The sequence below is a fragment of the Bison bison genome, unplaced genomic scaffold, assembly GCF_000754665.1.
Source record: "Bison bison bison isolate TAMUID 2011002044 unplaced genomic scaffold, Bison_UMD1.0 scf7180017864143, whole genome shotgun sequence".
Taxonomy (NCBI): domain Eukaryota; kingdom Metazoa; phylum Chordata; class Mammalia; order Artiodactyla; family Bovidae; genus Bison; species Bison bison.
In genome coordinates, this window is record NW_011494715.1 from 1,578,082 (window position 1) to 1,593,816 (window position 15,735).

The following is a 15,735-nucleotide window of genomic DNA, read 5'->3' on the forward strand; positions in this document are numbered from 1 at the left end:
TCAGTTCATAACAGCATCCCAAAAGGTACCCGCTATGCCATGGAAAACGATATCAGAGTTTAATGTCCAAGTGTAATGAAAACTGTTTTCTTTACCAATGGCATTAATGGACTGAGGCTCCCCCAGTGGCTCAGAATTAAAGAATTCACTTGCCAGTGCAGAAGACCTGGGATTAATCCCTGGGTTGGGAAGATCCCCTGGAGAAGGAAATGGCAACCCACTCCAGTATTCTTGCCTGGGAAATCCCATGGACAGAGGAGCCTGGCAGGCTACAGTGCAGGGGGTTGCAAAGAGTTGGACATGTCTGAGTGACTGAGCATGCAAGCATGACATTAAAGGATTAGAAGTGTTAAAATCTTGTTAAAGAATAATTCAGGAGTTAACATTTCTTCTATTGGGTTGGCCAAAAAGTTTGTAACATCTTACAGATAAACCTTTTCATACTGTTCGTGGGGTTCTCAAGGCAAAAATACTAGAGTCTCTTGATGAAAGTGAAAGAGGAAAGTGAAAAAGCTGGCTTAAAGCTCAACATTCAGAAAACTAAGATCATGGCATCCAGCCCCATCACTTCATGGCAAATAGATGGGGAAACAATGGAAATAGTGACAGACTTTATTTTCTTGGGCTCCAAAATCACTGCAGATGGTGAGTACAACCATTAAATTAAAAGATGCTTGCTTCTTGGAAGAAAAGTTATGACCAATCTAGACAGCATATTAAGAAGTAGAGACATTACTTTGCCAACAAAGGTCCATCTAGTCAAAGCTGTGATTTTTCCAGTAGTCATGTATGGATGTGAGAGTTGGACTATAAAGAAAGCTGAGCACCGAAGAATTGATGCTTTTGAACTGTGGTGTTGGAGAAGACTCTTGAGAGTCCCTTGGACAGCATGGAGATCAAACCAGTCAATCCTAAGGAAATCAGTCCTGAATATTCATTGGAAGGACTGATGCAGAAGCTGAAACTCCAATACTTTGGCCACCTGATGCAAAGAACTAACTCATTGGAAAAGATCCTGATGCTGGGAAAGATGGAAGGCAGGAGAAGAAGGTGATGACAGAGGATGAGATGGTTGGATGGCATCACCAACTCGGTGGAAATGAGTTTGGACAAGCTCTGGGAGTTGGTGATGGACAGGGAAGCTTGGAGTGCTGCAGCCCATGGGGTCGCAAAGATTTAAAGAGCTACTGAACTGAACAGATAAATCTGAGCAAACCTTTTGGCCAATCCAATAATACATGATCAATAATCTCAAAAATATATGTAGACACTAGGTGGTCCTGTATATTCAGTTCTCAATCATCCATACTACTGCAGACAGAGAGCAGATATTCAGATTACCGAGAAATGGAAAGCATTGTTGCAGCTGCTCTATTCTAGTAATCAAATGTCCCATAGGAAGGAACGGTACCATTCGGAGGACCCAGGGCATAACTTTGCAGTGCCTTTCTTTCCCTCATTGAGTAGAAGTGAAGTGAAGTCGCTCAGTTGTGTCTGACTCTTTGCGACCCCATGGACTGTAGCCTACTGGGCTCTTTCGTCCATGGGATTTTCTAGGCAAGAGTACTGGAGTGGGTTGCCATTTCCTTCTCCAGAGGATCTTCCCAACTCAGGGATCGAACCTGGATCTCCCTCATTGTAGGCAGATGCTTTACTGTCTGAGCCACAAGGAAGAGCTGCCCTATTCAGTCAGGGAGAAGGTGGCACAGAAAGCATGAAACTGGGCTTCAACTGACCCAAGTGAGTAGACATGGCAGAAAATGAAGAAGACTCTTCACAGGGTGCAGAGGTCAATTTATACACATGGTACTTATCACAGCACTCAGAGGATGGCATCTCACTTTTAATGAGGCCCAAGCCACCTCCCTCTAAGCAAGTGCTGCTCAACTCTGTCTCTGAAACCACTCCCCCAAAACCAACAACCTACTCAGATACTATTTGGGTGCCACTCTGAAAGCAAGCAGACTAACATTGTTCCCAGAGCTTAGGGGTATTGTTCTGCTCCTAGGAAAACACTTCTATGTGTTTTCAGTCCTCAAGAAACTAGTAATACACAAATACTGTTAAATCTTGAGTCATTCAAAGACCCGCCCTGCAGATGCTCCCAACTCCTGACTCTGCTGTGCTCATCTCGCTGCCGAAAGAAGGGGAGGAAATGAACACAGACCAAGTACATTCTATGTAGCAGCACATACATCATCCCGCCTGCTCAGGACACTTTCATTTCATGTAAAGCTACTCTAGTCAGACAACTTCTTCAAATACAGAAAACAAGGAATGACCAAAATCTGACATATATGCCAATAAATAACTTTGTAACTTTTATGGTACAGAGGTCTAGAGTACATGAAGGGTAGAGTCGTGGCTGGGAATAAGGGCTCTGGAGTGAGAATGTCAAGGTCCCAACACAGCTCTATCACTTACTGTCTGTGCAATCTCAGACGAGTCACTTAAGCGCTCTGTGATTCAATGTTCATTATCAAAACAGGGACAATTTTAACACCCCCTTCATAAGATTCTTGGGAGGAATAATGAGCAAACCTTTAAATTCTTGGAGAATGTATGGAACATGGTCAGTGCTACATTTATTTTGCTGTACTTTCAGTTTCTATGCTATCCATGTAAGCTGCTATGGCAAAGAGACTCTAAGGAGGGCTCCACGACTTCCACTTCCTGTATTCACATTCTGTGTAATCTCTCCCCTTTGAGTACAGGTGGGCTCTGCAAGTTCCTTCTAACTAATAAAATGCAGCAAAGATAATGGATGTCATGCAATGATCAGGTTAATAAAACTGAGTCCCTGGGACTTCCCTGGTGGTCCAGGGCTTAAGAATCCACCTTCCAATGCAGGGGACACAGGCTTGAAGCCTGGTTGGGGACCTAAGATCTCACATGCCTCGGGGAAACTAAACCCTGTGTGCTGCCACATCAGAGTCCATGCACTCCAGAGCCCATGCTCTGTAAGGACAGAAGCCCACATGCCCCAAAGAAGAGTTGGTGCACTGAGATGAAGACCCAGCACAGCCAAAATTTTAAAACTAATTAATTAAAAACAAACAAAACTGAGCTCCCACTGTTTCTGGCAGACTTTCTCTGCTGACTTGTTGGGTTCCATTAGTGATGCAAACTTCCACACTGGAGAGGCCCGAGTGGCAAGGAGTTGAGGGCAGTTCCAACCAACAACCAAGTGGAACCCAGATTCCCAGTCCAACAACCCACAAGGAATTGAATTCTGCCAACAACCCCATGAGCTTGGGAGCAAATCCTTCCCGGCTGGAGCATTCAGATGAAACCACAGCCCTGGCCAGCATGTTGACAGCAGCTTGTCAGAGACCCTGAATCAGAGGTGCCACCTAAGCTGTACCCAGATTCCTAGCACAAAGAAGTGTAATAAGAGGTGTGGACTGGGACCTCTGATGGTTCAGTGGCTAAGAATCCAACTTCTAATGCAGGTAACACAGTTTCGACCCTGGTTTGGGAACTAAGATCCCACATGCCTGGAAGCAACTAAGCCCACACACCTGAACACAAGATGCTGCATACTGCAACAAATATCAGATGTCCTGCAACTAAGACAAGACACAGTCAAATAAATAATTGAGAAAAAAAAAAGAAGTGTGGATTGTCTTCAGGTACTGCACCTTGTTGTACTGTTTTGCAGCAGTGCATAGCTAATATACTTCAACAGTGCAAAACAGAGTGATTGCTCAAATAAATATTCCTTCTCTCTCCCATCTCAGTTATAGACATATATTTCTAATGCAATTTCTGCCTAGACATCACTCTTTAAATCATTGTTTATTATAATACACTACCCAAACTTGGTTTATATATCTCCTTTGCCAACCATTACTCTCTTGCTTTGATTCAGCTTCTTCAACAACACTAACGATCCCTTGGGAAGTACCTACATGTGATATTACTCATATTATCTCACCAGGTCTCACAAAAACCCAGAAAGGTCACTTCCACGTCACAGGTCAGGATGCTGGTCTTCTGACAGACTGAACCCTTTACAGGGCTATAACTAGACACTATTAAATTCTCCAAACAAGACAGAAGGAAAAGTCACCAAGGTTTGTGCTCATAGCTGTTCTCAAGATAAATACCATTTGTATGGGCTTCCCTGTTGGCTCAGCAGTAGAGAATCCACCTGACGATGCAGGAGATGCAGGTTTGATCCCCGGGTGGGGAAGATCCCTGAAGGAGGAAATGGCAGCCCACTCTAGTACTCTTGCCTGGAGAATCCCATGGACAGGGGAGCCTGGCGGGCTGCAGTCGATGGGGTTTCAGAGAGTCGGACACGGCTGAGCACACACGCACACATATTCATAGTGCACAAAAACTTCCAAGATGCTGTTCTTCTTTCTTCATTTCTCTCACCTAGAAAACCCCCACTCATTAAGGACAATTCAACCCGTCCTTCTCCATGTATCACAGCAATCAAATGACACCCCTGAAGAAGGGGAGTGATACCTACTAGGTGGCCAGCATCAGAGTACTAGCTCAGAGTATGGCCAACTGCTATCATCACAATATGCAAAGAAGCCTCCAAAATGCTTTTCTTCTTGTCTAAGTAAAGGCTCAGGCAGAAACAGAGCAGAGATTTATAACCGCAAATATCAAGTTCAAAATTATGGTTCCCATGACAGTCATAACTTACCTTCAAGCACATGGGTATTCTTTTTAGTTGTTTGGTTATACTGGGAATGTTATAGCTGAAAATATACACGGGATGTGTTCTGATTACAGCTCACACAAGACTAGTTAATGTGGATTTCCTTTACTCTAAGGCTGTTTATATTTACATGTAAAAGCTGATTCACTAGAGTGTGATTTCTGCACTTGAAGTGTGCATTTCAGATTCAAGGCGGTCATAATCACTTGCCAATTTAAATTAGTTAGAGCTGAAAATAGGCAGTGTCTGAGTTCAGCTTTCAATGACAGGTAGTAGGAATAACGTAATCTCAGAGCACATTCAAATATTTACGTTAAGGAGACCCAGAGGAAGGAAGGCTGTCTTGTTCATGAGGTAGGAAGAACCCTCAAGGTTAAAATAAACCATAAAATAAAGATATTATATGATACATAGCGACTATGCACATGATACTCTGTGTCCTAATGATCCACATACATGCATACAACTCACTCCACTAAACATATTTTGCAAGTTACAGTCACTCTTGAAAAACAGTCTGAAGTGGATATGAAAATTTGATCTTGAAAACTAGTGGGCTTCCGTGGTGGCTCAGTGGTAAAGAATCCGACTGCCAAGGCAGAAGACCAGGGTTCAATCCCAGGCCCGGGAAGATCCCACATGCTGGGAAGCAGCTCAGCCCGGGCATCACAACTACTGAAGCCTCAACGGCCCAGAGTCCGTGCTCCGCAACAGGAGAAGCCCCGTCAATGAGAAACCCCCGCCCCCAACTAGAGAGCCGCCCCCTCTCGCCACAACCAGAGAAAAGCCAAAGAGGCAACAAAAACCCAGCACAGCCAAAACTAAATAACAAATAAATAAATATTTTTAAAAATATATTTAAAAAAGAAAGTTAGCATGTAATCATATGCCTGGGTCTAAAAATAAATTTGGAAGGAGAGAGGAGAAACAGGATACGACAGAATATGAGACAAAAGGAAGGAGTATATATTTATCCTCCCCCTTCTGTTTGGATTTCTCAGGTACAAGTGGCTACTTCAGGGAAATCACTAGTGAAATGGCTTCACCAGATGATTAAATTATCTGAGCCCACATCAGATGGTGCTATAGAAAGTACACGAGACACAGCACTTTGGGGCCTTTTCCTCTCATAGAAATGTAGATTTTTCAAACAGTGCTCAGATATCCAAATTCTTCTTTGTCCATAAATACTATGTAACTACATGTGGATAAGGATGAGATAGTTGGACAGCATCATCAATTCAAAGGACACGAACTTGGGCAAACTGTCAGAGATGGTGAAGGACAGGGAAGCCTGGCGTGCTGCAGTCCATGGGGTCACAGAGTCAGACATGACTTAGCAACTAAACAACAAGTACACGTGCCAAGATATCAAACTAGGTTCCCACACACACACAGACACAGGGCAGGGCTCTTTTTCTTCACTCCAAATTTGAACTATGTGAAAAGTTCTGGAAGGCAACAAGAGGGCTAAAATCACTTGGGAGTAACAGTAAGATCTGGAATATCTTTAAGTGGAGAGGAGGCATGGAGGGGATTATTTAAAACCAGCATTCAAGGTGGTGTTCCCTTTAGCTATGAAGATCCAATTGTCAAAATCTTGGGTTTCAGAAAATAAAATTTGTTTAAAATGAACCAAATTTCTGAGATTAGATCAATAACAGTAAACTAATCACACGTGCAGGGCTGTTTTCCAAAGGCTCATTAGATGAAAGACATATTTTAAAGCAGTGGTTCTCAAAGTGGGCTCTAGGGCCAGCAGTTCACCTCCAGGGCACTCAGATGCAGGCTAAAGTTTGAGAACCCATGATTTAAAATGAATAATAAATCTAGGGACTTCCCTGGTGACCCACGGTTAAGAACTTGCCTGCCAATGCAGGGGATAGGGGTTCCATCCCTGGTCCAGGAAGATCCCACATGCCTTGGAGCAACTAAGCCCATGTGCCAAATCTACTGAGCCCAAGCACCAACAACCTGTGCTCTGCAACAAGAGAAGCCACTGGAATAAGTCCACCCATGGCGAGAAAGAATAGCCCTTGCTATTCTTTCAACTCACAGCAACAAGGATCCATGCACGTGTGTGTGCTAAGTCACTTCAGTCTGACTCTTTGCAACCCTATGGACTGTCGGGCTCCTTGGCCCAAGGGATTTTCCAGGCAAGAATACTGGAGTGGGTTGCCATGCCTTCCTCCAGGGGATCTTCCCGACCCAGGGATTGAACCTGCATCTCTTAAGTCTTCTGCATTGGCAGGCGGGTTCTTTACCACTAGCGCCACCTAGGAAGCCCCCAACAAGGACCCAGCGCAGCCCAAAAATAAAATAAATAAACAAATAAATACTTTTTAATTAAAAAATATAAAGAATACATCCAGAGGAGCCCCAAAATATAAAAAACAGTATACAGAAAAAAGTTTCTGAGATGTTTCTGATATAGAAAGCAGACTGGATGAATACTCAAAGCAACAATCACAAGAGAAAACTACACATCACATTCAAGAGAGGAAGTGAGCCAGGGCAGCAGCTCAGGGAAATGATTATCTCATCCCAGAAAGGTGGTGGCGGTGGGGGTGGGGAGCCCTGGGTGGCTACTTGGGCAGCTGTCTTGGAATGCCCAGGCAGGGCTCACCACCCTCCTTTGCCCCCCTGCCCCTCTCCCACCCCACTGGAGCCAATTGGCAGGCACTTGTGGCCTGTACTAGCCACAGCACAGGTTTGGAGTTGGGCCAGCAAAGCAGGACTGGGTCCCACTGGTTACCGACGGGAAAGATGAGTGTCCCACGCCAAGGATACATGGCTGCTTCTCTCCCACAAGCATTATTGACAAGACAAGGTCACCTCTGAAAACCGACAGTGTTAGTCGCTCAGTCGTGTCTGACTCTTCACAACCCCATGGACTGTAGCCCTCCAGGCTCCTCTGTCCCCCGGGATTCTCCAGGCAAGAATAGTGGAGTGGATTGTTGTTCCTTTCTCCAAGGGATCTTCCCAATCCAGGGATCGAACTCCAGTCTCCTGCATTGCAGGCAGGTTCTTTACCATCTGAGCCACCAGGGAAGACCAAAAAGGTCACCTCTACAGGTAGTCAAACAGAGACCTTTGGTTAATAAATAAGAATTATAATCACTTGAAGAAAACCAACACCGTGAGAGGAGAACCAATTCAGTAAGCAGAGGGGACCTAATAAAAAACCTGGTAGCAATGGAAGAGCAACTGGAAGACAACCTCAGACTCAGTTGTGTTCATCGATGACTGGCTGTGCATACTCGGGCATCCAACTGAATAGTAAAGGTTTCTTTCTGTCATATAGAGAGAAGGATGGAGGGGGTGGTCCAGGGCTAGTGAAAGTACTCAGTGATGCTTTCAAGGAAGTACAAGAGGTGGTACCAAGAAACTTGGCCGGAACCATAGTTCATAGCCTCAACTGGGTGCAAGTTTTTATAAATTACAATACCTAGAATAGACTGAGGGCTTCCCTGGTGGCTCAGCTGGTAAAGAACCTGCCTGCCAATGCAGGAGATGGAAGAGATGTAGGTTCCATCCCTGGGTAGGGAAGACCCCTGGAGAAGGGAATGGCAACCACTTCCAGTGGTCTTGCCTGGAGAATCCCATGGACAGAGGAGCCTGGTGGGCTACAGTCCATGAGGTCACAAAGAGTCTGACATGACTTAGCAACTAAATGATAAGAATAGAGGTAAGGTTGTAGACCTACAGAGTATCTACCATATAAGTGCATATAATAATAATAATTATTATTATACTGAGAGAGATTTAAGAAGGAACTACATCTGTGCAAATGTTTACATGTAATTGACAAAATAAAAACTCAATCAATGGACTGAACAGCAGAACAGACAGGGCCGAGCAGTAAATTAGTGAGTTTGGAAACCAAATGAAAACATTAGAAAAATTCCCAGTGTTGAAGTCTTTAGAAAGAAAGACTCTGAACTTCACGCCACTGAAAACTACTCTTGGAGGAATTTCAGAACACCAAAGATCAAATGAAGAAAAGTCAGAGGCGCTTCTACAGAAACAAAGCAGGTTGCCTGTTCACATCAGCTGAGAATAAGCCCCCTTATGGTCTGTCCCTCTGCTCTGCCATCGCAAGTAAGAAGGAGCCCCTGAATCCAGAACCACGTGGATTGATTAAAGATTTCTACCTTAAGGACTTTCCTGATGGTTGAGGGTCTGGGACTCTGTGCTCCCAATGCAGGGGGCCAGGGTTCAATTCCTGGTCAAGGAACTAGATCCCACATGCTGGAACTAAGAGGTTGCATGCTGCAACTAAAAGACCCTGCATGCTGCAACTAAAAGACCCTGCATGCTGCAACTAAAAGACCCTGCGTGCTGCAACTAGGGCCCAGCCCAGACAAATATAAAAAAAAATCATTTCCACCTTCAAGCAGCTGGCTGAAGTTGGTAGAGTAAATACCTGGATACTATGTGAACGTTGCATAGGATAGGAAACAAAGAGGAGGAGAGCCTTTTGCTGATCTCTATCTTGTGGTGTTCACTGAGTCAAGAACATAAAATCATGATCCAATGAGAGAGGGCCAGGCTGCCTTAGGTCTGCTGCTGCTGCTGCTAAGTTGCTTCAGTCGTGTCCGACTCTATGCAACCCCATAGACGGCAGCCCACCAGGCTCCCCCATCCCTGGGATTCTCCAGGCAAGAACACTGGAGTGGGTTGCCATTTCCTTCTCCAATGCAGGAAAGTGAAAAGTGAAAGTGAAGTCACTCAGTCGTGCCCGACTCTTAGTGACCCCATGGACTGTAGCTACCAGGCTTCTCCATCCATGGGATTTTCCAGGCAAGAGTACTGGAGTGGGGTGCCATTGCCTTCTCCAACCTTAGGTCTAGTAGATACTAAAGCAAACAAAAGCGCACAAACAGGTGCAGGAAGGAAAGGCAATAAAAAGGTATAACAGACAGATTTGTAACAGACAAAAAGAAAATAGGCACTGCAATATTAACATTAGAAATAATAAAATGTAAAGAAAAAAGCATTTACGGCTTTAAAAAGAAACATCCATTTTATATATTTATAAAAGATACAAACAATAAGGAATATATAACAGTAGCAAAGTTTCCTGGACTTATAAACATGACTGTGAAACTTGTAAAGCAAATGATGATAACAAATGAATAAGAAATGTGACACTTTGATACATTTCTCTAAGAAACAGGCCAAAAGTGAAGTCACTCAGTCATGTCTGACTCTTTGTGACCCCGTGGACTGTAGCTACCAGGCTGCTCTGTCCATGGGATTCTCCAGGCAAGAATACTGGAGTGGGTTGTCATTTCCTTCTCCACGGGATCTTCCCAACCCAGGGACTGAACCCAGGTCTCCTGCATTGTAGGCAGATGCTTAACTGTCTGAGCCACCAGGGAAGTCCAAGAAATAGACCAAGTAGACCCAAAAGACAGAAATACAGTTGAACTAGTAAATATTACTTCGTTCTCTCTATCGTTCGTGCTGCAGTCCATGGGATTGAAAGAGTCAGACGTGACTGAGCTACTGAACAACAAGGACAACTCTATCGTTCTCATTTCCATCTCTCTCTCTCTCAATATAAATAAAAGTTAATACTTAGGAAAAGTCAATAAAATAATCAAACTTTGGAGAATAAACTAACAGACACAAAATAAACAGCATTAGAAATTAGAATGCAGCATGCCTTGCATATACACAGGATTTTTTTTTATTATGAGAAGATAAAGTATAATTTTGGCCCAAGAAATCTAAAAATCTAGATCACAGATGATTTCCAAGGGGGGAAAAAAAAAAAAACGGACTCAAAACTAGGTTGAAAATCTTAAAATATCAAACCCATAAGAAAAATTTAAGATTAAAAAAGCACTCCTAAAGTATACCACGACTAGAATAATTTTAAGGCAAGAAAAGAATAGACCAAGAAAAGCACAGATCATTTCTATGCCACATAAATCACTCTAGGGTGTAGGAGAATATGGAAGAGTTGGCAGCCAATTCTGACACCAAAGCTCAAAGACACAATACAAATTAAAACACAGGCTAACATCATGTGTTAAACAGGCCAGAGCACAGGGAACCTTCCAGTTTTTCTCACTGGTGTGGATCTGGCAACGACTGACACAGAACACACCAGTAACTTCGGCGGACATGAACCCAGTGGTTTATCCTCCTGTGTTTCCAAAACGGACTTTCTAGCAAAATGAAAATCACAATAATTGTGACCATGATGACAATTCTCCAAGTTTGGAGATCATTACTTGTCTTCACGGGGGCTTCCCTGGGAGCTCAAATGGTGAAGAATCTGCCTGCAACGCAGGAGACACTGGCTCAAACCCTAGGTTGGGAAGATCCCTTGGAGAAAGAAATGGTAACCCACTCCAGTATTCTTGCCTGAAGAATCCCAGGGACAGAGAAGCCTGGCAGGCTACAGTCCACAGGGTCGCAGAGTCAGACAGAACTTAGTGACTAAACAATAACTTGCCTTTGTAAAGGGAGAAGGAAATGGCAAGCCACTCCAGTACTCTCTCCTAGAGAATCCCATGGACAGAGGAGCCTGGTAGGCTGCTCTCCACGGGGTCACACAGAGTCGGACACAACTGAGCGACTTCACTTTCACTTTTCACTTTCATGCATTGGAGAAGGAAATGGCAACCCACTCCAGAATTCTTGTCTGGAGAATCCCAGGGATGGGGGAGCCTGGTGGGATGCCGTCTATGGGGTCACACAGAGTTGGACACGACTGAAGGGACTTAGCAGCAGCAGCAGCCTTTGTAAAGTTATACATGAATGTTGGGCCCATAGCAATAAAAAAACTTTCCAAACACAAATATGTCTTTCAATTAAACAGGCATATTTTAGATCTTGAACTCAACATAGAGTCTGTATTCCAGCAAACCATTTGCAGACGTCTGTGAGTCCCAGTGTGTCTAGGAAGGAGTGACAGACGTTTCTGTAGAATGTCTCATCTTGTTGGGCTCATCTAGTGACACTCTAGGCCTCCAGGTGTGACCCTGGCGCCAAGAGGTGTCCCTGCAGGGCTGCAGAGTGCACCAGCTGCCTGGAGAACAACTCAGAGCGCAGCTGTTTGGCTCAGAGAGCAGCAGAGAGCAAGAGCCCTTAGACTGCCCCCAAAGGCAGCTGGGATACCTGCTAGTCTTGCAAACTGGTCTCTACTAAATACGTGATTCAAGGGCTCAAATGAAAACTGAAATGAACCCACAATTTTTAAATTTCTGAAACAGTCTTCAAACATCTCAGTCATAGCCATGCTTGTTTTAATACAGCCAGTCATCTTCTGAGGCTCAAAAGGAAATTTCTCTGAGCAGGAAAAGTCAAAAGAGAGTTCTTCAAAGATCCTTGGGGGAAACTCAAGTCTGCTAGCAGGAAAGGAAAGTTCAAGATGCCTCAGAGACCACAATGATGAAAAAGTACATTCGCCTGTGAAGGCGAGGAGAGGTCATCTTGGGTGACAGTTTGAGTTAGAAATCCTGCTCAAAACTCAAAGAGCAAGAGGATTATTAAAGCATCACGCTGTACAGCAAGGACCCAAGAACACAAATTCATACACGGAATTCGTTACGTGCATATGCATGCATGCTAATGCAGGGTGATGCCCAAAATAGCCCACTGCTATCCCAGGCCAGGATGCCATGTGTCCTGGTTTGTCTGGGAGGGAAGGGTTTCCTTTTAGTGCTAAAATGGGATGGGCTACAGGGGGTTAGAGGCTTCCCTGGTGGCTCAGATGGTAAAGAATCTGACTGCAATGTGGGGGATCCAGGTTCAATCTGAGGATAGGGAAGATCCCCTGGAGAAGGGACTGGCTATCCACTCCAGTATTGTTGCCTGAAGAATCCCATGGACAGAGGAACCTGGCGGGCTATGGTCCACGCGGTCACAAAGAGTCGGACATGACTGAGCAACTCACACGCTCACATACACACACGGGGGTGGGGGGGACTAGATTACCCTACATAAGGACACTAACCATCCAGAACTGATGACTGCTATACACAACCCACGTGGTCTTGCTGATGCCATACCTGGCCTCTCATCCTTAGGACCCGAGAATGTTTGAAGAGGATGAGCTCTGGGAAATGTGCAGTCCTGTGTTCAGTTCCCCAGATTTCTCATGCCTTCTCCTGCCTCACTGCCTTTGAACAAACTCTTCCCTCCACACTAGAAAAAAACCTATAACTTCCTGCAGGAAGACTTTGTGACCCTTCAAAAATGGAACAAGGGGGACATCCTTGTCCAATGGTTAAGACTTCACCTTCCACTGTAGCAGCTGCTGGCTGGATCCCTAGTCTGGGAGCTAAGCTCCCACATGCCTCTCGGTGTAGAACAAATGGCCCTGGAATATTTGAATAGCCTATGCAGAAGAACAGCAACAACTGATCACACCTTGCATCATATACAAAGATTAACTCAAAAAAACGGATGCTAGACCTAAGTGTGAAACCTCAAAAAATAAAAAAGCAAAATGAAATTGGGTCCATCTGTGAAGGTTCCCCCTAGGACTCCACATTTACTTCTATATTCAGAACATGAGAGAAAAGGTGAAGCAGAAAGACAAGTGCACAGAAGTGAGGTTGCTCATCTCAATTCACTCAGGAACCACGATACATGGTCTCTCTAAATGCCCATCCCCCAAATTCTGAATCAAAGTCATTTCATCACAGTTGATAACATTCTCCAGAGGGCCACTAAGCTATTACAGGCTTCTGTTTCTGCTGCCAGGGCCCTGGGCAGAGTGGAAAAGAATGTGAATCTGAAGATTTTAAGGCATGATAATGAAGACCCTGGCTCAACTCACCTGCCAATGCAGGAGATGCAAGAAGATGCAATGCAGGATCTTCCCTGGATCCGGAAGATCCCCTGGAAGAGAAAATGGCAACCCACTCCCAGTATTCTTGCCTGGAGAATCCCATGGACAGAGAAGCCTGGTGGGGTCCATGGGGTCCATGGGGTCCATGAGGTCCGTGGGGGGTCGCAAAGAGTTGAATGCAACTGAGCAATGAAGATCTACTGTTTCTGCAGGTCGGGGCCAGAGCCCCGCTCATAAGAGAAATGTTTTATTTCGATGGGGTTAGGCTATGCTGTCTCTGAGAAAGCAATTAGTGTATGCCCTGGAGAGATGCAGTCAGTTCCATAAAGCCTGGGGACCAGAGCCCCGCCAGGTGGAGGGACTGAGCCAGACCTGGAGGCGGTTCCGCCCCTGCGCCTGAGGCCCCACCCTCACAAGGCCACCCTGAGTAAGAGTACAGGACTCAGGAAGGAGGCAGAGTTGAACCTGTCCTGGGGAAGAGAGGGGAGGTTTCTAGGGAGGCAGAGGTGTGACTTGAAGGCAGAACTAGGTCAGGGTTGCGGAACACCCATGGATCAGTTAGGGTCCCAGCAGGAAACAAATGGCACACGCAAAACAGGAAAAGGCAGGAGAGTTGAATAAAAGGTCTGTTTACGAAGGGTGTGGGCTGGGCGGAGTGAAACCAAGGATTAGTGCAATTCCTGGGGCAGGCAAGGCAGGCGCTACCGCCTGCAGTGAAGGCAGAACCTAGAGATGGAGTGTTGAGCGGAGGGCAACAGCCCCATGACACGAGGGGACCCCTGATGCCCGGGCGCATGACAGAGTGCAGAAGTGCAGGGAAGGTCTGCAGACCAGAGATGTGGGCACACAGACACGCACCTTGTGAAACCCTGGCTCTGCAGTCCCTGAAGTCAAACGTACAGACAAAGCGCCAGACTACTTAGAACCTGGGTCTTGGCGGAGGGTAAAACTGTCAGAGAGATCACCTAGGTGAACATCCGGCCCCCCCACCACCCAGCCCCTGGTAACTAACTGCGTCACTGGGGCAAGTTCTTCCCCCTCTAAGACCTGCCTCACCCACCTATCAACAAGCACAATAATAATACTTATTGAAGAGTGGCTGAGATTCAGTAAAGCACCCCCATAGTGAATGGTGCTTAATTAAGGTTAATGCTAATTTTCCAGTTATTACTGTGACTATGTTCTGATACATATGCCGTGTCATCTGATGTTCCCCTACTGAAAAGGCTAAAGGGTCAAGGGATCAAGGGAAAAAGTAACAGGGCCTCCTTTGTCCCATGCTCTCTGCACCAAGAGAGAGAGGAGTGGGCGGTCACTGGGTGTGCTAAGACAGAGGCCATCGAGGCGGCTGAGACCCAGAATGTCAGACACCAGAGGGGATATTTGCCACAGGTTTTGGAAGGCTCAGAGCTCAACTGACTCTTCTAGCTTCCAGCATATGTGCCTGCTCATTTGTGCCCGGCTTTTTGCGACCCCATGGACTGCAGCCCACCAGGCTCCTCTGTCCATGGGATTTTCCAAGCAAGAATATTGGAGTGGGTTGCCATTTCCTACTTCAGGGGATCTTTCCAACCAAGGGATAGAACTCTCCTCTCCTGTATTGCAGGCAGAATCTTTACTGCTAAGCCATCAGGGAAGCCCATAGGTTCAAGCATCCGAAAGAGCTGGGAGGCTTACATATCCCTGTGATATATAAAAAGGGGGAACATCCAGAGAAATGAAACTGAATTTCTGTACAGCAATCTATGCATTCACAGTGACATAAAACTCCACAGTGACTCAGGGTCAGTTCAGTTCAGTCACTCAGTCATGTCCGACTCTTTGCGACCCCATGAATCCCAGCACACCAGGCCTCCCTGTCCATCACCAACTCCAGGAGTTCACCCAGACTCACGTACATTGAGTCAGTAATGCCATCCAGCCATCTCATCCTCTGTCGTCCCCTTCTCCTCCTGCCCCCAATCCCTCCCAGCATCACAGTCTTTTACAATGAGTCAACTCTTTGCATGAGGTGGCCAAAGTACTGGAGTTTCAGCTTTAGCATCATTCCTTCCAAAGAAATCCCAGGGCTGATCTCCTTCAGAATGGACTGGTTGGATCTCCTTGCAGTCCAAGGGACTCTCAAGAGTCTTCTCCAACACCACAGTTCAAAAGCATCAATTCTTTGGCGCTCAGCCTTCTTCACAGTCCAACTCTCACATCCATACATGACCACAGGAAAAACCATAGCCTTGACTAGATGGAC